The sequence below is a fragment of the Platalea leucorodia genome (genome assembly GCF_965183815.1).
Source record: "Platalea leucorodia genome assembly, chromosome: 5".
Lineage (NCBI taxonomy): Eukaryota > Metazoa > Chordata > Aves > Pelecaniformes > Threskiornithidae > Platalea > Platalea leucorodia.
The window spans coordinates 70,278,991-70,304,439 of NC_138827.1; the positions used below are offsets into that span (position 1 = coordinate 70,278,991).

At 41.9% G+C, this 25,449-nt stretch overlaps 1 protein-coding gene across 4 annotated transcripts in view; it reads right to left on the reverse strand.

The window, feature by feature from the left end:
- Window positions 1–25,449, reverse strand: part of ANKRD44 (ankyrin repeat domain 44) — a 146,354-nt gene that overhangs the window by 81,899 nt on the left and 39,006 nt on the right. The window lies entirely within an intron of this gene.

Sequence of the window (25,449 nt, forward strand, 5' to 3'; positions counted from 1 at the left end):
CACCAGAATTTAAAACAACCCTGCAAAATGGAAGCATGCATGACTACTTAAGCACATAAAACCACAATAGTTCTTAAGACTCTGCAGAATTTAACTATCTCGTGAACAGGTTATCTCAAAAGTCACAAACAAGCTGGAAGAACAGAGAAAATACCATTTTGTCCCAATCTTTTCACTGCAAAATTCATCATATTCAAATGTGGAAAATACATTTCTAAGTTGATGGTGTCTATTTTAAGACATACTAATCCCTTATGTCCTTGAGAAAGATTCACACTGGAATTTCATTCTTGCCACTCCTCCGATGGAAAAAGGACTAAAGCAGCATCTTTTATCACAGCTGTCTGCAGTCTTACGTATTGTAGTGGGTGTTCGAAAAAGAAAGAAAAAAAAAAATTGCATTTCACTTGAACAATTTAGCATGCTTCCTTCCCAGCCCGTGTCAGAACGGTCACAGACTATTCCCCACCGGAGGATGCAAACACCAGAGCTCAGAGTCTGTTCCCTTCTCCCTCATCTGCCAAACTCAAACAAATCAGAATTTAGCTAAGCGTGAGATGGTTTCATTTCTGCATTTTTCTCTACCAAAAGAAATCGTTTAAAGTGATTCTCTAATCTTATGCCCGCTAGCACGCTAATAAAAATTAGTATTTCGTAGACTTAGTGCAAACGTAACACTAACAGCTATGAAGAAACAGTGAATGTTTATGATATTAGAATGCTCACACCAAAATATTTCCATTTCATGCACATTCGCCATAATATTTAAATAACAAAATAAACAGGAAAGCCCAGAACTCCTCAATCTCAAGCTGAATGGCAACACAACCCTGTGGCCAAGCAACAAACACCCCCAGTGGCTTGGATTAGTCTCTGAACCCACTTGCAGGTACACCCAGCACCCAACGAAAAGTATCAGCCAGGCTCCGATGATGCTAAACTGAGACTCCAGACAGAGGTACCATCACCAAGAGAGAAACTCAACAAACTTTATATCTACTGGATTTTTTTAAGAAGTTCAAATAGCGTTACAGGTGACGTTTTCTTTTAATAAGGAGAGAGTAAAGTACTGTGCATCGTTACATTAAAAAAAGAGGAAAGTCTACAATAAGACAATTTGACCCTTCTTCCCTCTGCCAGAAATCTGAGTCAGACACCTGGTTTTACAGGAAATGCTTGGCCTTTTTAATTAGCATCAGATACTTCACACAGAAAGCAGACTGAAAATAACAGTGTTCTTTAGACCTGTAACATATATATAAGATCCTGATCTCAATTTTTGTCCACCATACCACAGTCGTATCTACATGCAGTTCCTTATATCAAAACCCTGTATTTATCGTGCCTCTGAAGCAGGTTATAAGTCTCACACTGCTGATATACATAACCTTTGCTGACAGGAGATTGCTGCCATATACCCATTTGCAAGGGCCTTGGTCCTTCAGCCCTTTTTTCCATGAGATTTACTTTTTATAAATTAATTACAATAGAATCTATCACTGCTAATTGTAACAGCAAGAGATAGAGACAACAGAGAATGATCAGAGCCTGTGAACTGGAAAGAACAGATAAAACCAGTACAGGTTAATATCCATCTTGAGTCACTGCTGTGCAGCTTTCTCCAATTGGCCATTTTTATAATTCACTATTTCATTATTTTACTTCATTATCAAAGGTATTAGTTTTAAAGTGAGAAACACATTCTTGTTACTGAATTTTTATTACATATTAAGACATGTTTCTGTGTAAGATGCACAGTCATGTATAATGACCTGTTTAGGAAAAATATGTCAGAAGTATGTTGCAGTGCTGTTGCTGCAATTTGAGGTCAGAGCTGAGAATGTGCATTCGCATCCCTCAGCACAATGGAAAAAGTATTGCTCCATTCAGCAGCTGACAGTGATGAAATGGAGCTTGTGCAGTTATGTACGTGTTGATGATGGATGTCCAATGACCTGAACAGATTACTTTCTCGATCTTCAGTGATAACCATGTTCATGCATGAATGACTTCAACTTTAAATAACTTTTTTTTTTTTTTTAATTCCTAAAGGGCAGATAATGACACTTAGTAATTATTGAAGAAGGATACAGTATATTTTTGGAAATAATTTCTAAAACCTGTGACAACATCATTAATGGGTTATTTCACTAACAGAAATATTTTGCTTTAAAATTCTTCAAATTCAGAAGTTGTTAAACACTCAGAATGAAAGGAAAAGAAAAAAAAAAAAAGAAAGCACAGAGCAGATTATGTATAACTATTATTAGAATTAAACACGAATGCAGGTTTTGGAATGATGAACAACTGTTTCATCAGCTCAGCTCTCCGGAGCTTCCAAATTCTTAAAGAGAGTTTCAGTTGGGAGTGTTCACATTTTTTTCCTGAAAATATACACCAGCAGATAACAAAAAAACTTTCCATGTGTTTCTACAACTTTTTCTACAGAGTTACCATTATAAGTACAAAACTCATCAACAAGTTTTATTAGAGTGTAATGACCATTATAGTAACAATAAAATTTTTTATCTGCAGACATCTTCCAATGTTGGAACATATCCTTATCTTTACTGCATACAGGCCAATCGCAAGCTGGACTTCACTCCACCAGGTAAAATTAGCTCATTGAACTGAAGGCACAATGATTATTTCAGCAACGGAGAGCTTAAACCCACATGGGTTTAACCCACATGTCCTGTGCCTCAGCTGGCATCCACAGAGCTGACAAGCAACACCGGCAGAAAAAATCCAGCCTTGGGAAATTCTCCTCCATAGATGTGACAGCACAGAGGAAAGCCAAGACTGACCAAGCGGTATTTGCAGGACTCTGAATCCCATGAGATGAAGCACTTAAGTGGACTGTCTCAAGTATCACTTCAATTACTATGTCCAAAGTGGGTTCTGAAGCTCCTAGTAAAACAGTTAGTATTTTGGTCGAGTAACTGTGACGTTCATTAAATATTTTGTCTTGATTTTAGATATCTTGACTCACTAACAAGGACTTATTTAAACCAGATTTTCATTTGGCAGGACCTGGAGGCAGATAGGGAAAGGATGATCAATTCCCATGCTGATTTGATATAATATACTATCATTCGGTCTTGTGAGTGAAAAGAAGTTATATATTGATCCTTTACTTCTTCTAATTGCATTACATCAAGTTCCTGGATATGTCCGTGTACTCATTTCTCTTTAACTAGGAAGACAACGTAGCAAGACACACAATCATTTTGAAGTGGTATTGATTTTGTCAGTGTTTTGCCAAACACCTCTTTTCTTTCTGCAGGTACTCCCATTAATCAAGATTACAAGGTTGTCTGCAATGTCACATCGCGTACATCTATTTCCTTCCACTGGTCACAGCACAAAGACTACTCCTCTTCCTAATTTTAATTTAGGACTTTCTCCCTCCGAGCGTACAACACATGATTACCTGAAATGCTGTTTTAACTTAAGTCTGTATGAGTGAGCAGTCATTAACTGGATTTCTCTTAATTCTTAGAGTGCATTTCCCTGATGCTTAGTATTTATACAGTTCTGTGTACAGAAATTTTTCAACAGTAATCATTTTTTAACAGGCCTTGCAGTCTGTTTCACTTGCATCAATGGTTAGCCTTTTACTGTGCTTTAGGAATTAATTGCTGGGTAAATAGAGAGAGAAGTTTACTCTTAATTTGTTATCGTTTCAAAGACTGAGTTTCTGTTATTGGAATGTCTATATACTGGTTTCTGATAGCAAAGTACTTTCACAGAGCTGGTAGTTGGGAAGAATGTCCTTGGACGGTTGCTAAGGGGTGTTTCAGAGCAATTACAGATTTTTACTGAGCAACTCCTAAGAAATACTTGTCAAAGCTACTGAAAGGCCAGTGGAGAGAATCAAATCCGTAAATAGGGTGTACTGGTCCTCTGGAAGCACTATGGCAAACTGACAGCACTGTTAGGTGAGCAAATGTACATACCTAGGACATTTATACTGACCAGATCAATAAATACCCTGTGCACTGCAATATTTCAAATACGGCAGGAAAAAAGTTTTTCAATTAATTTATTTCTATCTTCTTATGTCCTTCCATTTTTTGCAGACTAGCCCAATTATTTATAAGGACTGCACATAATCCACTGCAGAAAGGGCAGCATGTATGCCTACACATTGCTACTTATTTCAATTTGTTCCACTGTGTTTCCATGCTCAAGGGCCAACAAACTTACATGACACACAGAGGTATTCAACAAAACACAAATCAACACTCCCAAAATTAAGAAAAGCTCTGAGTAGATGGCTCTTGCAAACTTCAAGAGATCTTAGTGTTGTTTTTAAGCTACTGTTTAAAGGACACAAAAGAACTGTGCTCTGACACTTTCCCCAGACCAATGACTTTATAACTCGCTGCCACGCGGTGCTCTAAGGTGCTCAGAGGGATGTGCTGGGCATTTAACTTTCATTGCAAGAAGTGTTTGTTAGTTTTTCCTGTAACGGCTCTCCGTTTCTCTCCATGTCATTTATAGCAGCCTCTTTCTATTTAGCTTCTCCAAAACCTCAGGTTGCGTTCATCTTTTAGACCATAAAAAGGAGTTTAGCGCTGATGGCGCAGGGCACACAGGAATCGTACTGCGGGAGCTGTGGAGAATCAATCACTGCTTCATTTGCTGTTACTCTCTCCCGAGATTAGGAAAAAACGTATCTAGAAACTGTAACTAGAGCATATGTTTAGCATCAAGAGCAACTTTGTACCTAAACTTTTTAAAGCAAGGGGAGCCGGAGGGGGGTGTCTGCCTTTGCCTGGACAACGCAGCATCTCCTGAACCTGTCCACAGCCTCAGTGCCTAAAAGCCTGTCCCTGCGATCTGTCAGTTCAAATGGTGAACGGCAACTTCATCAAAACCCAAAGAAATGCTCAGTGACCAAATGCGAAAATAGCCCAGTGCACACCTACGGCTACCGGCATGGTCTAACCCTAAGGGACGGGTACTGAACGGCATCAACAGCATCAGGCGAGGATGTCTGCAAAGATGTTCAGTGTGTTACAAACAATGCCAGTTCTGTATTCAGTGCTTTTTCCCCCCTCCCAATGATTAGTTAAGTGCTCAGTAATGCATAAGTGGTTCCCGATTTTAAGTAATTGTTCACAAATGTCTGAATAATTCATGTTATGCTAACATGGTCTGTAGGTAGTTCCCACTTAGGCATGCACTCAGCCTTTCCCATAGTGGCTTCACAAATGAAGACTTGAATATTTCCAGAAATATTTGGTGCAGAAATAGTTGGAATATGGCGATTCTAACATGATCATCAGATATTGCCATTGCTGGTGGCATTAATAAAACCTGAGCTTAATCACTGGTATACATTGCTAGCTCGATGACGATTAATCACAAGCTACCAAACAGCGTCAGAAATAGACCAGCTCCAACCTTACTCTGCTGGACAGCCGGGCAGCTTGTGCAGCCTGCAAAGCCTCCAGGCAGCAGGGCCCGGAGGGGGCCTGCATCCTGGGAGCACTCCCACCCCTCCGGCTGAATTCGGCCAGGTGCCTGGTGTCCAGTACTGATCAGGTTTAGAGGCTGGAAATTCAGGCCTAACAAAACACCTTTCTGCATCTTGAGGATGGAGAAATCAAACCATCAGCTTTTAGGTGAACAATTGTTTTTTTCTGAAACTACAAGGTCTCCTTCATTGCAGCTACTGTACATCATTAGGAGAAGGAGAAAAAAAAAAAAAAAAAAAAGTATGATCACTGGCAAAGGGTTGAAGGAGTAGCAGTAAAGATGCCTGAAACAAGATTGTCCAATGACAAGCTGAAAAACACCTGCTATTAAGGCTCTTGCTTTGAACATTGCTTACGCTATGTTTGGAAAAGCACAACACAAACTGCTTAGGGCATGGCTTGATTCTGAAAAGAGAGCAGGGCCGTCACAACACACCCTGCATCACCTCCTTTTAAATTATTTTCCCTCCATACCAGTTTATGTCTTTGCAACTGGGCTTTGGACTGGAAACCCAGGCTGGGCTCCCATGGGCTTCAGGCTCTCTGCTTCCAGCCAGCAGGACCCCTACAGCTTTCGCTGACACCCCACCCGCAAAACTCCGCATCTCCAGCCAGCCAGACAAGGCAACAGATCTGATTCTATAATTAAACATAATCACAATTAATCATTTAGTAAGCGATGTGCAAACCAGAATAGACTTCAGTTCACTTTCCCATAAGCACACTGCTTGTGAAGTAACGAGAATCAACCTGCTTCCCACCCCTGCCTCCACGCCACCCCCTGCACCCTCTCGTTCTGGTCCTCTCTGTGCCTGGCCCTTTCCCCTCCTCTACTCCCCTTCTCCAAGAGATTCAAACCTTTGCCTCTCTCTCTGCTGCCCCATTTCCATGCTGCTGGAGCAGGGATGCTGGAGTTCTTAGGTGATGCACACTTGAACACCTTTAATTGCAAATATACTCTACCGAATACACACTTGCATTTCAAGCAAGTGAGAAAGAAAGAAAACCATAAGCAAAATGAAAACTATCCAGAGAAAAAGTATTACAACATATCGAGACAGCTGAAACTTTAACACAACGTTTTAGTCAAGCTTTCATGATACTTAAAAAGGAAAAGAGTCAGGATTGATTCTGCTTGTGCAATGCTGGATCAAGCCCGGTATTTCTGTTCACACAATTTCTGATAGGCCATTCCGGACGGTGCAAAACAAGCCTCTCGGCAGATCTATTTCTGGCTGTTAGCTTGGCTCCAGATTTTGGCTGCCTCCCATTTTTCCTTACGAAGCCTATCAACTGCCCCAAGAATTGCTTATGTTTCCAGGTGAAGCGAAGGTTACATCCTGCCGTTCCTGGAATCCTGAAATTCCTCTACACACCAAACGCGCTGTGAGCGGCCTATGTTTTGTTAAACTTATCAGTTAAAGGCACTGAAATAACTCATGGCGTGTTAAATTTAGACCACTTCTAAAAAGGAAAAGAGCTAAGCCAGTTTAATTCAGCTTGCCCAGTGTCCTTTCCTTCATTCTTATTACTGGAGGCTGTCCACTGGTCTCAATTTAAAGCGGTGGGTTTTGGTTTTGGCATTTGGGGTTGGGGGTGTGTGTGCTTTTTTTACATGCCTGCAGATCATATCAGAAAATTAGTTAATAAATACTGTCTTGAAGTTACATTAATCAAGTGGAGACAAAGACTCAGCATGCTGCAGACTAGTTAAAACAAGAAAGCATTTTTTAAAGGAGACAAAAATAAACATAGTAGCATAACATTTGTTATATTCACCAGCATTTGTCACACATTTTAGTGGAGAAAAGTCTGTTGTAGACAGCATAATAAGATTTGTTGGAATATCTACAAAGATTGAGGATAATCGATCTAATGGTATCCTGAATTTTTCTTGTCCTCTTGAATTTGTTTGTTCAAAGTTTCTTGGGGTTTTGTCTTGATATAAAATGTGTGTCGTATAATATCTCACAACAGACACATCAATGACACCATTAAATAACAGTCATGGGATTGTAATGGCACTACCAAAAAAAGGATCCAATTCTTTTTATACATTCCCAGCAGTGAGTGCTGCGCTACTAATCCATTTGAGTACTTCTTGTCACATCGATATTTTGACTCCCAGAGCCTTTGCCTTTTTTTTCCCCCCTCCCCCATAATCCATCTATCATCTAGGCAGGAGTAGGGAAGAAGGCCTGGCACCAAGGTAGTGTTTCTGAACAACAGGATAGCAGGGAGTAAAATCCCCGGGGGCATAAGTTCCCGCTGGTGTAAATCAGTTTAAGCGAACTCCCAAGCAAGAGGCACTGTGCCACGTTACACCACCTGCTTTCAGAAGAGCCCTGCGCTTTCTCCCCGCCAGAAGCACGGCTGAGAGGTGGCCAGGCAGCATGAGGTTACGATCCTCAAGAGAAATAAAACGGCTGGTAGCAGGGCAGAGCAACAGCAACCCTGGTGACGGGTTTGCTCCTTGCTAGAGATTTAAGAATAAAGCAGTTAGAGGAGAAGCTCACTTGAAAAACATCAGCCCTACCGAAAGCTTCATTTCCTGCTCGCTTGTCTTCAAACACATTTCAACCACACCAGCAATTTTTTTTTTTTTTTTTTGACCAATTGCATAGGTGTTGAATTCCACAAGTTAAAAAAAAATATGATTAAAACCAATTCTGTACGCAGTGGGGAATGCTCTGGGGAGCAAACAGGTTCGTGCTGGCTGCAGCTGTCCACCTAAACTGACAGGTCTCCTCCGTTCAGTGGCCCCGTACCCTCCGGAGACCGCTGACATCCTGCCTTCACCCGACTGTACCAGCAGCAATGGCAACCAAGTAGGGGGGGGGAGAAAAAAAAAATGAGAGAAACGGAAATGTTGCAAGTTTATCTTCCTTCAGTTTATCGCTTATGAAACCATGACTTACTGCTCTTTTCCTTGCCGAGGTAAGCATGAGCAAGGACCTCTACATACACTGCAGCTGGCTTAAGCAACCTTTTCACATTCCTCCTTCAGTGCACCAGCAAGACCTGCCTTTCGTCTCGCATCCTGAACATTCAACAGTACAGAGCAACAGTCCACTGAACCTCTATCTGTACTGTAATTAAGTGCTATATCTGATATATGCGGCATGCGTTGATACTCATCATACACTTTAATAAAAATCCTTTCAGTTTTAGAAAATTAATCCTGATTGAGAACACTATAAAGCAGCATCTAATCCTGTGAGATCTTACTCGGCAAGCTTAGGACCTTCTGCTGGTTAACAGGGTCTGTTTTATATTAATGTACACACAAAGAAGGCAGCTATGAAACAGAGCACCCTAATAAATTTGCAGATACTTCTGAACTACAAGCAACTACAAGGACGTTAGAGGGCAGGATCAGAATTTACAACCACCCCGACAAATTATACAAACGACTGGGCTGGAGGGAGACAAGGACACTGTTCAGTATAGAGGAGAACACAGCATGCCTGTTGGCAAGAAATCCAGAGTTGTTACATGGCAGTTTTGTATAACAAAGAATTTGGGACTGCAGTTTACTAACTGAACGTAACCGAACAATGTCAAGAAAGAGGAAGAGACCTTAAAATAGGAATACGGCTTGCAAAACACACAGTAGTCCTTCCACGCTGCTCAGTACTGCTCAGGCTGTGACTGGAGTGAGACATTTAGTTTGGGACACCACTTGACTTGAAGACCAAAACAGAGCTCTAAAACACGATTTACAGGGAAAATCTAAACAGATCGGAGCTATTCAGCCTACACAGAAGAAAATTTAAAGGGAACAATTTGCAATACATAAAAGGTTGTTACTAAAAGAAATCATCTGTTTTCTACATCCGAGACATACAGAGCTTGAATGGCTGCACACAAGGAGGATGCATTTCTGCTCCATTAAAGGCAGCACAAGCCAGGACGTTGGTTACCAATTCAGCTGAGCTACAGTGAACTGCAGAAGCCCATCATTTCAAAAACAGCTCTAGTCCAACGATCACTGAAAGTCAAAGGGATTCTTTTCTGCAGGCTTCAGTAGGCAAGGGATTGAACACAGGAAAACAAGAGAGCCCAAACAAAATTCACACCACACTTGCATAAATACAAAGCTTAAGGCAAAAAGGATAAGCTACAGTAGACTGCATTTCCAATAAAAAGCGGAGAACATGCATTCTCTAGCATTTCAGCTAGGTATTAGACCATAAAAGGGGCAATTACTTAAACAGTGTGGCACATGGTGCTAGGGAAATTTCTACAGAAATCAATAAAAATATATATATTTCCAAAAGTTCAAGGGAAGTCTAGTGCCTTTGGGTAGAAACACACTAACACATGGCATGACCCCAGCAGAACTTTCAGACCCCGTTTCATTCACTCGTCAGAAGCTAATTACAGCTATGGTTTTCTTCACGTGAGTTCACACACTGAGTTTCCATTAAGGACAGATATATTTTCCAGTCACAATCTCACATGTTCCTGAATCTCACCTTCCTCTTAGCAATGATCTGCAACACTTCCAAGGTCCTGCTGTCACTGGTGTCTAAACTAAGCCCCAGGCAACAGCAAACCTCTGAGGTCATGAAAGTGACATAAGGGAGGGACAAGACATTTTAGGGACTTGAGCAAAATCCAAAACATCCAACTTGCTTGGTCTTACCGTTATATTACAGGTGGATCTTGCTCAGGTTCAAGTAAGAACTTCTTGTGTTGCACATCACACACAAAGCCTCCCCACCGCTTCTCTCCTAGGCACTGCAATGTAGCTCATTCTGCTGGTGAACGAGTGCCATCCCAACAGCTGTCCTCCTGCCAGCTCCAGAAAAACTCAGAAAATCTCCCAACTTACTGTCTTATACGTAGCAGGTGTCAAATATACTTTAAAAGACATTAAACGCTAATGTTTATGTTTCCTGATTTCTCTTAGAGGGTCATGGAGCTCACAGTGCTCTTGAAGACCATCGTGGTCAGTTATCATAGAATCATAGAACGGTTTGGGTTGGAAAGGACCTTTAAAGGTCATCTGGTTCCAACCCCCCTGCCATGGGCAGAGCCACCTTCCACTAGACCAGGTTGCTCAAAGCGCCATCCAACCTGGCCTGTTACTGTTTTCATAAAATAGTAAAATCCTTTGCAGATTTTAGTCTCTGGCATTCGCCTTCTGCATAGCTAGTATAAAATTCAGATTAAAAATGTTTAACTACTGAGGCTGATGACAGTGTTATTTCCATTAATAGCAGAGTAACTATGTGTGAACATGCAGATCAGTCCATAACAGCATTTCATCTCTTTCTTTGCATTAGGCATGCTACAGTTGGCATGGAGCTCCGCTCAACAACCGAAGCAGATGTTTTACCTCTATTTTGAATCTGGAACAGATTAGCGAAGTTAGCTTGATTCAACATACCCTGATAATATCCTTGTACTCATCATCAACCAAACTACTGAAGCTGACAGGAAAAAAAAGTAAAAATCAAGCTTTACTGATGAATGCAATGTCAAGTAGCTAGGCCAAAGAAATGAAACAGAAATTTAAAAAGGTTTCAAAATTGGCTTCACTTCAGAAACCAGTTCAGGATCTTCCAAGCATGATGCATCTGACTGTGACAAATCCAGCAGCTTCAAAATGACTATGTACAGACCCAAATTAAACTGAAAGATGAGCCTGAGAGCTGTAATGAGCTATTACACTCTTTCTTCCAACAAATTGCCATCACAAGTTATGAATACCTTTGTCTGGATACCCTCTGGAAAGGCTGCAAGATGTCTCTGAGACTACTGTCACAGTTTAGGGAGTCAGTGTGGATCCTCCCTTCATCACACACAATCCCATGCATTAAATACATCTCCATATCTGAGAAAAAATAATCTTGAATGAGAAGCATCAGCCAGAAGTATGAGTGTATGCATTCTCATCAGCTGAGGAAGCAGGATACAAATCTTCCTGATATACAAGTCAAGTGCTAAGGTTTGCAGTCAGACAGAGCCCAGCTATGTTAGAGACCCTCTCTCTGTCCATATCGCATCTAGACACATTGATCCCCTCTGGCCTGGGATAATTGTTGCCCAAACGGAGCTTTCTTTTCTGGAAACAAAGGCTCGGTGTGGGGGTGCTCAGCCACAGAGTGACCGTCCCACCGAGGTCAAGACAAGCCCCACTGGTTTCCAAACAGAGGCTCCTAAAAGCCTCCTTGCAACAGAGGAAGGCAAAGAATCATCAAGTGAACAAAAGGGAACACAGGAGAGGGAAAGAGCACAGTCCATTTCCGATGCCCCTCTGCAACACAAAGTGCTCAGGCAAGCCAGAAAGGGGAGAGGGCAAAGAAGAAAAAAAAAAAAAAAAAAAAAAAAGACAAGCCAGTTTTTACAAAACCCTTTTTAATCCCAAATTGCAGGTGCCATTTGTAATCCAAACCCCATTTTTTATTTTGCTAGAGAGGCCGTAGCAAAGAGAGTTTAAACTTGCATAGCCTAACACTTCAGCCTCTCATTTTCCGTGAACCGTTCCACTTCAAACGTGAAAATCTTACTATTCTGCATTGTTCTGTCATGCATCACGAGTCTGATGCCAAAAGGAACGCTTGCAGAAAGGAATACTTTAAGGTTTGAAAAAAAACTGTTATTTTTTCTTAAACAGAGGTTTTATATGAAAAAACAACAAATCTGTATCTTAAGTCTCTAAAGACTCCCCTCTCAGTTCTTTTGTAAATATTCCTGTATTAGTCTTGTTAAAATCAGCCCAGTAAATATGCAACCTTACTACAAAACAAAAAGCAACCCACCACCACTTAATCAGCTAACACATGTAACTGTTTGTTGTCAAGGCAGTGGCAATGTGCTTTACGTTCATTTTTGTCTGTGCTGGTAAGCAGGGCATTATTCTCAACCCTTCTCTAATGACAACAGCAGAAAGAGCTGATGACAGCTTGATCAACTGCCTAATGAGATCAGGAAAGCTGAATTACAGTAACCTAGCTAAACGATAAAACCAAAACAAAACAGAGGATTTCCCAATCCGGTCTGACTTTACCATTCTTTTATGATTCCTTGGCCACACCACTGCAGATGCCTGCAGTATTTGAACATTTCCTTTTAACAGGGAGCTCTTCAAGTCGTTCTGCCCATCAGAGAAGAGGATGTTTCAGGGAGAGCACAAGGAACATGTCTGCACTGCCACTAGTTACCCAAGATGCCTTCTTTGGAGCGGAGATGTCCTTCTGGGATCATGCTATGGGAGATGAACCCCTTATACGTTCACAAGAAGAAGGAAGTGTTGACCTTACAGTTTCCCTTCTAAATCCCATGTAAATGTCAAACCAAAGTCTGTGGAACTAGATTAGCAATCATCTCCGTTAATTTTCATAATTCTTTACAAGTGACTCAAGTAAAGCATCAGAAGCTAGCGAGAGCTGAGAGCATCTAAGCTAGGCCCAGACTTAGCTCTTCACTTGCTCAATTCTTTTTGAATGAACTCGTTTGGTAAACCACTGTCCTATTTTGTTGTCTGGTTTGTCCATTCTCAGGCCACCCTGCTGCTCTGCTAAACAAAGCAAATCTCTCTGCATCTCACAGCCTCCTCCTCTTAGTTCTTGTGAAGCTCTTGCCTGCTTTTTATGGTGATGATCATAATTCAAGACCTGTACGTCTCCTTCTCTGACGTCTTGTTTACACTGGTACATGTAGCTCACCACTCACTGGCTACCCAACACTTCAGAAGAGGATGTAGGAAAGCACAGTCTTGCTGTGTCACAGACCTTAGATTTTCAGGATAGGATAAACAAAATGCGTTTAAGGGCCACCTAACTCTGTCTGCATTCAAGTTGATTGCAAAACCTTTCAAACTATGCCAAGAGACCGACAGCAATGCTTGATGCTTTTAAAAACCCCACCCTCAACATATGAAGCTGTACAATCTTTCAGAGGGATGGGAAAGTTTTCAGAGGGGTGAGAAAGGTTGTGCCATCTCACCATCTTAATTCACCATGATTGCAAGGAGTTAAAAAAAAAAAAAAAATTAAAAAAGGAAAGAAGAAAAAGGAAGCAGCCTGTTCCCAAAAGTCTGCCCAACTCAGAGTTTTGCATGGGGAAGTACAGGACTCTTCTGCTTGCAGCCACTTCACATAGGCTCCAGATTCCCTTCTCTTCTGGGGTAAGATGAGCAGGACGACAGTTTCTCTACACTATCTGCAAGGTCTCATCGACCAACTGAAACTACACTGTAAATGGGACTTGCCCAAGGGGAATTCAGTCCCAATGCACTGAGCTAAAACAATGGTTGGCAGAGAGCTTTAAGCCATGGGAGTATGGTGATGTTAGCAAAAAAGGTGGATGTACCCTTCTCCATCCCATTAAGATGCCTGTGCAGATGATTTCAGGCTGTTTAAACACAGGCAGAATCTTGAGACAGTAACAAGCGAGAGCGAAGGGAAAAGCATCAAAGTCTTCCTTGTGAGGACAAGCCGCCCACAGCGCCCTGCCCTCCTGCTTTGGACTAGCCAGCTCTGCAGTCTAGACTTCAGATTTGACCGGACCAAAGCTGGGACTGCACTGGTTCTGCTCCTCCAGGCCTCAACGGGAAGGAGTAATCCTGCTACATGCTTTAACCAAGGCAATCTGGATTTTCAGTGGTCTCATTTATAACCTTATTCAGACTTCTAACTTGTAAGCTGGACATCTTGTGAAATTTAAAAGATTAAATCCATGCAACCATAAGCAGCAGAGTGAAACACAGGAAATCTCTCATCCCTTTCCATGCCACAGCAATATGTAGACCATGGGCGCAGACTGCATGTTTCTGATGTATTCTAACTCCAGTTCCCCTGTTCCTGAAACTGTTTGGGTCCTAGAGGCATTTTAAGTATTTCTCACTTGAATTTTACTTCTGTCTCTACGGGGGGGGGAAGAAAAAAAAAAAAAGGAAAAACCCAGCTCCAAGTCATATTAAATATTTGAACAGATTTGTGCAAACCAAGAACAAGACATTTCTAATCTAGGTCATCTTATAAAGGTATTACAGAGTCATCGTTCTAAATTTCTACTCTCCAAGACAGAGTTGCCACTAGCTAACTTGCTGCACTGACACAGATTCTGAGAAAAGCCTCAGGAAATACTTTAGGCAGGTTTCTGTGAAGAAAGAAAAGCACAAATCACATTTCTCAACGGCTGCACCCAACTCCACCAGCCCGCTCTGTTTCCCGCTCCCCAGATAATGGAAGTACCACACAACACAGCTTGCTCTTGTAGGATGTGACAACTGATAACATGCCAGCCTTTTTGCAGTTTTTCACCAGAAGGCTATCTGACTCCAGCTTTCATTCAGCTTGCTGTATTAAGAGAGCAAAAGTTGGCTGCAATGCACTCTGAGTTTGCTAAGCACTGTTTAACAGAGATAAGGGGGGAAGTAAATCACCATTGGACGTCATCAGTCAGCCTCCAGTCGCACTCGACTCAGGCTAGATATGCACAGTTATGTTCAATCCCAAGCCAACATATCCTTTGCTGTGCAAATCCATCCTTCCATCTTTGCAACCTGCCGCGTCTTTCTTATTGACCAAGTTCAGCTACTTTCTCTTTCTCTCCTGATAATTAATTTCAAACTGATCCTTCCTGCTAAGCTTCCTGAAGGCTAGGATAGCATGGGAGAGGAAGAGGCCCAGGGAGCTACGATTTTGCAGGGAAGAATTATGATTTCTAAAGACAAATCAGTGACAAATATTGGAAAGCAAAGAGGAATAAATACTGTGTTCTCCCTCATTTGCGACAAGCACGAGAGCTTGTAGATACTCAAACATACAAGCTCTCTGATGACCACCACCCATGCCCTCTGCAGCCTCCCTCCTGGCTACTTTCACAGAGATACGGACTCCACTTTTCCAGAGCAATGTCACTTGAAAAAGATTCATCCTTGGTATATGATACAGCAGAAGTAACCAGAGAAATAAAAGGCAGACTACCTGCCCTCTGCAACAAGTTAGGTTTTTTTAATTACATGTGAAGAATTACATTTGTTTCTAAAAAAGGACAAAAGTATAGCATAGCCAGATTTAGGGCTACCACTGAAAACCAAGTCCTGAAATGCAGAGCGTAAGGAAAGTTCACCACGCGTACAGACTGAACTCAGACCTGCCTTGCTTACTGAATGCAGCCCCGTCAATTATCAGCATTATGTGTGTCAGCAGCACCTGCGTGCTGTAACTCAGGGCAGACAGCGAGATGCTCTCTTGCTATTATCATGAAACATGACTCAGTTTTCATGCCTTCATGAAGAACTGCCACATACCTCATCTTAAAAAAAAAAAAATTGCATGACCTGTCATGAAGGTGAAGCAGTCTTCCTAGCATGCATACAATTCACAGTGCTGTCCCCACAAGCCTCGACTGGAAATTTAGAAACAATGTAATGAAAGGGAGATTAAGAAATGTATATATTAAAGATCACATAGCTTTAAAACAAGAGAAAACCTTTAGAGCTATCCAGGACGGATTTACAAAAACTATCAATGTTATCCAGCTCCCAGAATGATTACTTCAGTTCAAACCACCACAGACTGCACTATTTAAAAAGTCTGTGCTGCTAAGAAGTCAAGAGTTATACCCTAAATTAGAGTCTTCTCTTGCTGGTGATGTCTTTGCACACCTCTGCCCAGAGTTTATTTTAGAATCTCTAATTTCTGCTACCTTTAAAAAGAAGGTAAGAAATTTTATTCTCATGGTCAGAAAACCACTTCTCACATTCATTTCTCCTAACAGTTTCTCACAGATATTGCTGCTGAAACACCATCAAATGTGCAAAGTGTAATTCTAGATAAATGAGCAAATGACAAGTCTGTTTGCATGATGGGTGGGGAAAAAAAGCCACACTGAACAAGCTGGAGGTTCCTGAAGCCTATAAGGGGGTAACTTTGCTAGTTTATAGCAAATCAGAATTGTATTACTTAAAATTGATTAAAATTGGCAGGTAAATGAAATGCTGCATTTACAAACCTCCACTAAGGTGACACTGACAACTACAATGAAATCCATAAATTGGAAGAACTGGACAGGTTAATGCTCCTGCCATTTTGTTCTGCCAAAGCCATCGCAGGTGTCTCGGACAGACCATGTTTTATACGCAGTGCGTGCTACAGCAGTTGAGCAGGCGTTGGGAAGTACTCCCCCCTGAGCTGTCCATCCCCAGGGCTTGGCTCACCGAGGCACAGATAGATACTGCTCTTACTTATTTCCACTGTTCGTTTTGACAAGTGCCAAAAGTCATATCGATGCTGGTAAATGTGTGTGCCGTTGCCTCCCAACTAAACAAAGCACTCGTTGCACTTTGTGAGCAAGCTAGACAGGTAGCAGGACACTGTCAGAACTGCACATGGCAAAAAAAATACATCTAGTGAGTATGTAAAATTTGCAGGTGCTCTAAACACATCTCCTAGCATCAAAAATGACCCATGACTAGTTTGTCCCTCGGCCTTTCAGTCACAGACCTAGTGGCCAGCACCAGTGAGTAGGTTTGAATACCTGCTGCATACTGAAGATCTCCATTTTACTAGTTCAACATCTCAGCAGAAGCCACCTGAACTGCCACATTTCCCTTTTCCAAACTGGGGCTCAGAGCCACCACGCTTCGCAGGTGGAGACAGCAACATTTTTTCATCCCACAATCTCAAAGCACTTCATAAGGGTGGATCCCAACTTCACAGACTAAGAAACAAGCACAGAGAAGCACATGTAAAATTGTTATAGGACTGATTCTCCTTTCAAGTATTTTCAGGTTTTATGCTTTCAACATTTGCAAAGTGTTGAATATATTTCTCCAGTACTTTTTGCTGAGTGACAGCATTATTAAATTTCATAAGTAAATTGGCATTGATAGAAGAATTGGTGATAAGATCTGTAAATGAACTCCCAGGCACCAGAACTCCCAGGAACCAGAAATTACAAGAAGCTAAGAAAAAAAGGGTTGTGCTTTCTTCACCCTGTTCCACCCAAAAAAGGCATTTACATGAACAGAGAACCAGGCATGCGTAAGTCTGTATGGCATCACAGTACTGGGGTCACATCTGCATACCCACCATTCGTTCAAAAAGCCAAATTTCAAAATCCTTGCTCATGCTTACTCTCTGCCATGACTGTTCATTTCCACTCCCAGCTGTCTGCTTTCTCCTATGGAAACAACGGGTCAGGCTGTGAACGTCAGTCCCAGCCCCTTCCCAAGGTAGGTGCCACAAAATCAAGTCAGAGCTGTATGAAAAATGCCACCTAGCTCTCTATCTGATTGCAAAACCAAAGATGCATACGTACATACTTAAAACACTTCACCTTAAAGGCCATCCATCAGAACATCAACTGGGCACAAAGATTTCCAGAGGGAAACCACGTCAAGTGACCGAAAACCACATTCACATCAATGAGGCAGAACCCGGCACACAGGAGTTTCACAGCTCGGGGACTGCAGACGCGGTGGAGCAGGCAGATGAGGGACACGGAGAGCACCAAGCTGCTCAGGCCTCTCATCCTCCACGGACACAGAGCATCCTGGTTCTGTCAGAGGAACTCATAGGAGTCGAGTGCCCAGCTGTGTTAATCACAGCTAATCAAAAGCCAGGAGAGAAGAGCCGGGCACTAAGGAAACATAAAGATGAATTGCTTTAGGGAATCTTTTTGCACACTTGGTTCCCACTGCCAAGATAACATTTTATTTCTATTAGCCTCAGCTGGATTCCTTAGAGACCACTGCTCATTCCCACACTGGCCTGTGCTTTGAAAACCCAGCCAGAGGGAGAGCTGAGCCGCCCTGGGACTCGCCTTCCCTTCCTTCCAAAGCGGCCAGCCATTAGTTGTGAATTAGTCCCAAGGAAAGGAACTGGATTAGTGATTGTTCGCTTTCTAGCACACCACTGTCCGATATCACACCAAAAATCCTGCCCACGCCCTCAGTCACACAGATGGCACAATAATTAATGTACTGCTAGGGGGAAAATTATCCTCCCTGCCCCTTCTCCCCATAGGACTCGTTCAGAAATCAAAGCAGAGCAGCAAGAAGGTCTGCATCCCCAACACCCACACTTCACAGGGTCTATTGCTTAGGTACCAATTACCACGGCTGTCAGCTGCCCAATACTCTGAGGGGACAAAACACAACCCACATCTAACCAGACAGCATCATGTCAGAGAAATAGTCAACCAGTTCTCAGGCCCACAGCACACATAAGGAAGGAAGGAAGGAAAGAAGTAGGTAATTTTACTGTGCTATAGATATAGAGATAAAAAGCACTTTGTGGAAAGTATAAAGCAGAAAGCAAGAAATATACATTGGTTTTAATTTCCCGAAATGTTTAACCATAAGTTGTGTTTTGCAACTGTATCTCATGGAGATGTCTAAAACCACTACCAGCCATGGATTCAGCAGTATTTCCAGGCTCACGGTGTAATTCTGGAAGCACTACATTGGACATGCAGTTCGGTCACCAAGACATCTGCCCAACACAAGACTCTGGCTGCAAGCATCATTGCACTGCCTCTGCTGATCCCTGAAAGCAATCCCAAGCAGCAGGTAACTCTTTGCAGCCTCCCTGACGTGGGATTCACTGAAAAAGTCCCTTTGTAGGAAAAGAAGGGTTAATTAATCTCTTTAAAGAACTATAATTAGTCCAACAGGAAAGTCAATTCTGTCTTCCTGATTCAGCCACAGTGAGTGCCAAGAAGTCTGAACACACATGTGGTGAAGGCAGATACACACAGCCTTCAAAGGCAAGCGCCGGTCCAGCCCCACTACCTTCGATGTAACCAAGCACCATGTTTGCCTACCTGCTCTCACACCTGAATTTATATGAGGGACGCAGGCTGATTTCTCTTTAGCAATCTTGTTTATAAAGTATAATGCTTCGCTGGTTTTTGTTTGCTTTGTTTTTTAAATCTGACTAGGAAACCCAAATTGTGCCATACCCAACCCTCCTGCACGAGTACTGCTTGAATTTCAAATGCAGATGATTCTTCTTTTTTTTTTTTCTTTTTTCAAAGACCAAGCAACTTTAGTATAACACAATTACAATAAGTGGACTCTAAATAAGACCTTCAGAAGTTATCAGTTCCTGTACTTGATATATGCAGCTTGCTTTGTAGATCTAGTTGAATAAAACGTTAAAATGCAATACTGGATGAGTTTTACAATACTTATTTTCCCCCATGCAAATTTAATTTCATTTATCAGTTCAGCCTCAACTCAGGAGTTCAATATTTAGTTCCTATATTTAATTACGTTTTCTTTTCATCATGGCCTTTTCCAGATAAATGTTTAATCAGGGTGTTCACTGTAATATAAAAATTACTAGAGTGAAAAGAATGAAGTAATAATGTTCTCATCCTTAATACGTAATGTCGTATGTTAAATTCTAGAAGGTTGATTAAAAAAGGGCAACAATGTCACTGAATGAAGAACCCGCTAATAAGCCCTCAAGGAGAAAATGAGCTAAGTAGTGGTAAAAATTAACAACCAGAATATGAAACCATCATAACTTTTAGAGAGTATCAGGGACCCACTCATGCTTCAATAAGATGCAATAAAAGCAAAACATAAATTTAAGTTCAATGCATCCCAATTTCACCCATACTATACCAGTGACAACAATTTCATTGCCAAAAATGCAGCACAGATTTATCTATCTAAATAACGTGCCAGGTTTGGAGGCAGAATCAGCAGTCCACATAGCGGCATTATCAGAACCATTACCTGGTCTACTACTTGCGCACTGGGTCAGAGGCTAGAAATCCAGTCTTTGTTATTCCAGTAAAAAAAAAAAACACAAAAACAAACAAACAAAAAAAACCCAACAAAAAAACGACGTGTCCTGATATAAATTCCTCGTGACCCCAAACCTTCCTATTTCACGAGAGTACAAGGAAGGGCTAATGCTTATTTTTGACAATCTCTATGTGGAATGTGAGTGATAAGCATTGATACTACTGCCATCACTGTTACCCATCTTTCACTTTGCCTCTGCCCGCAATGAATCACTTATGTTTTCCATGATTATTCAAAATAAAACTTGTTATGGACCGAGCATTTCAGTTACTGGAAAACAGGCAAATTTACTGTAAAACCTGCTGCATAAAAAATTATGTATTTCCTACATATTTCCAGGTAGTTCTTCCTGGCTATGACTCCGTAATATATATATATACTCTCTCGTAGTTTTCTCTGGTTTGCAGTCCCATTTTCTACACCTCTTTTTCTTTGTTGTAGTCACTGATGAGGCCATTTCTTCCTGCAGAAATTACTCATTTTTAATGGCCAACATCAGTCTTCTCTTACTGGCTTTGCTTACTGTGAGTAGACCAAACTTCTAACTTTTCTTTTTTCTAAATCGTGTAAAGACACGTCGTTTGTCAAACCCTATCTACAGAGAAAGTTTCTTTCTAAACTAGGCAGGAGGTAACTGCTTGGCTTCATAAAGCATGAATTATTACTCTGATTCTTCGGCACTTTTTTTTCATTTACTGTTGAATAGTTTTTTGACATTTAAACTTGATGCAGCCACATAAATCTTCTGAAAATATATAACAATCACTGGATTTTCAGACAAGCTTCCTTTTTAGGAAACTCTGCAAGGATTTTCTTATCCATCATCATCCTCCATTTAGTAGCCTGAAGAATGCATGGCGTCAATTCTTTCTGCCTGTCTTCTGTGCCTCCCAGAAGTTCAAGCAGGAAGCCTATTGACTACCATCCTAATTTGGGAGACATCGGGCAACCGTCACACACACTACTGAGGCTGTTCTGAAAGTTCAGTCACCTTAACTTCCATGGACTTGAAAAGATAAAGACTGAAACCTCCAATTTAGGCACTGCCTCTGTTCTGGAGGCCTGAACTGCCAGAGTGTTTTGGCATTTTGTTTTCCAATTCAAAAACCTGCTTTGTCTTAGGGCTCTGCAAGCCAGGGGCAGGGGTGAGCTGGGACAGCCTAAGGTGCTAATGTCCCCAAGCACCTACCCTGCACCCCTCCAGAAGCAGAGACACCAAAACAAGGCATGTGCCACATCTGCAGCCTCGCAGCCACTGGCAGCACAGCTCAGCTGGCTGTCCTGGGGGCACAGCTGGGCGGCACAGCTGGGCAGCACAGCTGGCTCTACTGGGAGAAGGGACAGGCCTGCTCCCCCTCAACCCTGCTGTGGCCACCAGCTCCCCTATAGACCCCTCTGGCACTCGCACAGTCCACAGCAAACAACTCTGGGGAACTGAATCCTGCTCTCTAAGAGGTGGCGAGTATTTTTCTGCTGGTGTCAAAGAGTCTCAGAAGCTCAATGAGCAGCCTGGCGAATGCTAGCACTAGCGCGCAGGACGAGATAGGAGTGCACAGCAAGGAGCACACAAGGGTCCAGGACCATCCCTTCCAACCAGACAGCGCATCGGTTCACTGCCGACCTGAAACCTTGATGGCACTTCAGTCAGACTGTGCCAGCAGGGACAAGCTTTTGCTAGTGCAACACCACCACTGGCAAGCCATCTATTCTGCTTTCACTGATCTTGGGACAAAAAACACCAGAAAAATGTTTATGACAAGTCTAACAGCCACGAACCCATAGCAGAAAGGGAGGAACTCCTTATGCTGCAAGCAAATCTGCCAGAACTTGTCCATCAGAGCCCTTATACAGGGCAAAAAATTCCTCGCTTGCAAGGGTTCAACCCAGTTAAAATTAGTGTTGAGAAAAACTGAAGAACGTAGAGTGCTTCAAATGCCCCATGCTGGATTGCTGTTAATGCCCTGAAAATCAACACAAAGGTAAAATGATTCAACTTTGCACTTGAAGCTTAGCTTTGCAGAAGGGAAAACACACTTTGGCCAGGAACCTAAAATATTTTCAAGGACTGAGGTCTAACAGAAAGCAGGTTTAAGACCTCTGCTTTCATAACAAACACTTTAACAACAACATTTTGTTCCTTTGATTGCTTAAAACAAACAAACAAACAAACAAAAACAAACCACAAACTGCCATATATGAATGCAAACGATATACAGATTTCTTTTAAAGATTTCTTCAAGTACCCAGAGGAGTAAAAGCCTTAAGGATGACTGCTGATCTAGCTCAGGGCTGTCTGCACTTCAGGACAACAAGGACAACATCCCCTTTCTTGTGATTACCCTATTTTCTTCATTGTCAGCAACTCCCTCAACTTTTCTTGAGATCTCCAAAAAGGTCTGAGGGAAAGAGGTTGCGGGAGAGATATGCAAACAAAAGAAAGCACCCAGAAAGACCAAACAGCAGCAGTACCTTCGAATGACACCATACTGTACCTCATCTCGTGAAAGTCAAAGCCCCTGTCCACTAAACTATAGCTTCAACAGGCTTCACAGTTTAACCCCAAAGGAAAAACACCCAGTGTATATTGCATGAAAGAAAACAACCAACCCTGAATGTTAGTTTATGTTTTCTCCTTCATATAGGCATAGAGTCTGGACAAAATCAACCACATAAAATGCATTTTTGCAAGTGGTAGAAATTTGTTTTCATGAAGAAACTGAAGAGAGGACACTGAGCTCTTCCCTTTCAAAACACCAGCTTGCATCCAGCCCATATCAACGACGCACAAACCGGTCACATGAGGGTTACCCAGTGATCTGGCTCAGCCTCCATATTCCTGAAAAGAACGTCTCTTCATAGAAAATTCAACCCAAACCAGAGGTTAATTCATTAGAAAAGCAAAATGTGGAAAATGAAAAAGAACGGTGGTGCTGTTTCTGCGTGCCTATGATCAATGCAAATCACGTCTAGATGCAAGCATCTTATGCTTAGGTGACTTTATAGCCCAAGACCACATAGCTGGCATTGGTCTCATGCACTAATCTCATTTTCAAGAAATCACAATTACTGCTACGCCCTAGTGCAATTCTCTTAGGTGGTAACTGAATTTAACCAGATTTTTCCAATATGAAACAACTAAATAAATTCGCAGAGAAGAGAGCAGTAGAACAAGAAGTAGTAAGTTTTTATCTACAGGAAAGATGGTTCTTATTTACTCATCCCTTACAAACACTCTGAGAATATGCTCTGCTGAGCATTAAAATGCTGCAAGACACTCAAGACAATAATCTCTTATGTATGAACCATCCACAGCTGAGGGAGGAGGAAAATGATATTTCACATTTAGTTTTGTTGATGTACTGCATAACAAAAATCTCCTACTGAAGACTGGAAGGATTAGAAGAATTTTCAATGTTTTTGTGGGGTTTTACTTTTAATTTTAATCTACGCAGTTCGTTGAACAAACTAAAATATAGCCGCACTAAATCTGGTATGATTTGGTATGACTGGTACGACTTTGTCTATACTAAAAGATAAAGACAAAAAAAAAAAAAAAAAAAAATCAGAAAACCCCCACAAGCGTTGGGTTGGCACTGACATGCTAACAGAAATTTCTAGTGTAAGCAGTATATTACATAAATATTATAATTCAGATGTGGATATATGCATATGGGATACATGCACTGTATATGTTCACCCCATTCCACAGAAGTAGTCCTGGCCCAGACAGCTGAGCTGACTACGCTAACAGAGTAGGATGAACCTACTAGAAAAATCTTCACTTTTCCAGGAACGTGGCATTCCTCCTCAAAAACTCATGGCTTCACAGCCCAGATCCATGATTTACTGTTGGACCAAGAACAACTCTCATACTCCCCAGATCCTCAGGTCTTTAATGTTTTATTTGGGTGTTTTTCAGAACTGGAAGAGAACCCCAAGGATAACTGAGGGGAAAAAACAACCGAGGCAAAGGGGCTGTGCCCAGTAATGCCAGCAAAATGCAACGGATACCACAAGATGTGCAAGAGGAACAAACTACACTGATACAGATACCTTTGTGTTGTTCAGACACAGACACACACACTTACCAAGCACCTTTCTACTGTTTGCACATGCTGGTTACATCAGGCATCCATCCCCTCGAGTCTCCCTTGGGTAATCCACCTCTGTGGGCAGCTCAGACTGCAACAACTTTTTCCAAACTTGCCAAAGACATAAATGTCAGATACAGAATTTTCTCTGAAAATTACATCTGTGAATACCCAAGCCAAGCAAGATTTCAGCCCTGAGCCAACAGCAAATTCTGCCCCTGAAAGCATTGTGACAATAATCATAGAATCATAGAATCGTGTGGGTTGGAAAAGACCTTTAAGATCATCGAGTCCAACCGTTAGATCATCGAGTCCCATCAGCTCCCTGGGCTTCAGCCTGGAAATGTTTGTTGTTGAGGAAGACCAGATGAAAAACCAGCGCTGACAGAGCTGCGTGACTCATAGCACTCACCTCAGCCAATATAGTCCTGACAAAAATATCACAGGACTAGAAAGAGCAAGTAATCCTTGATCATCTTGCAAAATAAAAGGTAACAGACATAGAGATCTTATTTATTTAAAACAGCGCGAGACTGCCATGTGACAGTGTGATGCTAATTACTCTATTTCAAGAACCCTTCAGAGTAAGGGGGGGGGGGGGGGGGGGGGAGAGAGAGAAAGAGTAATTAAGGCCTTATAATAATTATTTTTAAACAAAAGAGCGCTCAGCTGCAAGGCTGAGCCTCTCCACAGCAGCTCGGGCTCCTGCAGCAGGGATCGCCGGAGCTGGGGCTCAGCCAGCCACAGCTCCAGGGCAGCGTGGGCAGGAGCAGTGCGGGCAGGAGCAGCATGGCACTGCCAGGCAGCAAGTCTCCAGTCCAGCCCACAAAGCGGGAACGGGGAACTGGCATGTGGCCCGCGCCGCCTTAGCCTACCAGTTATTATAATGCGTTACTGGCAAAGCTCCTGCAGCCATAGAAAGAGAGGAGGAAAATAAACTCAGGTTTAATAAACACTGTAGGGTAAACATGATTTCAGATAGACACCAGATATAAATACTTAGTTTTTTCTTAAAGACACAGCCAACTTCTAGGCAACAGCATCCAGATCTTAAAACAATGAGGTCTCCTACAGCTTTTCCTTAAGTCTATCT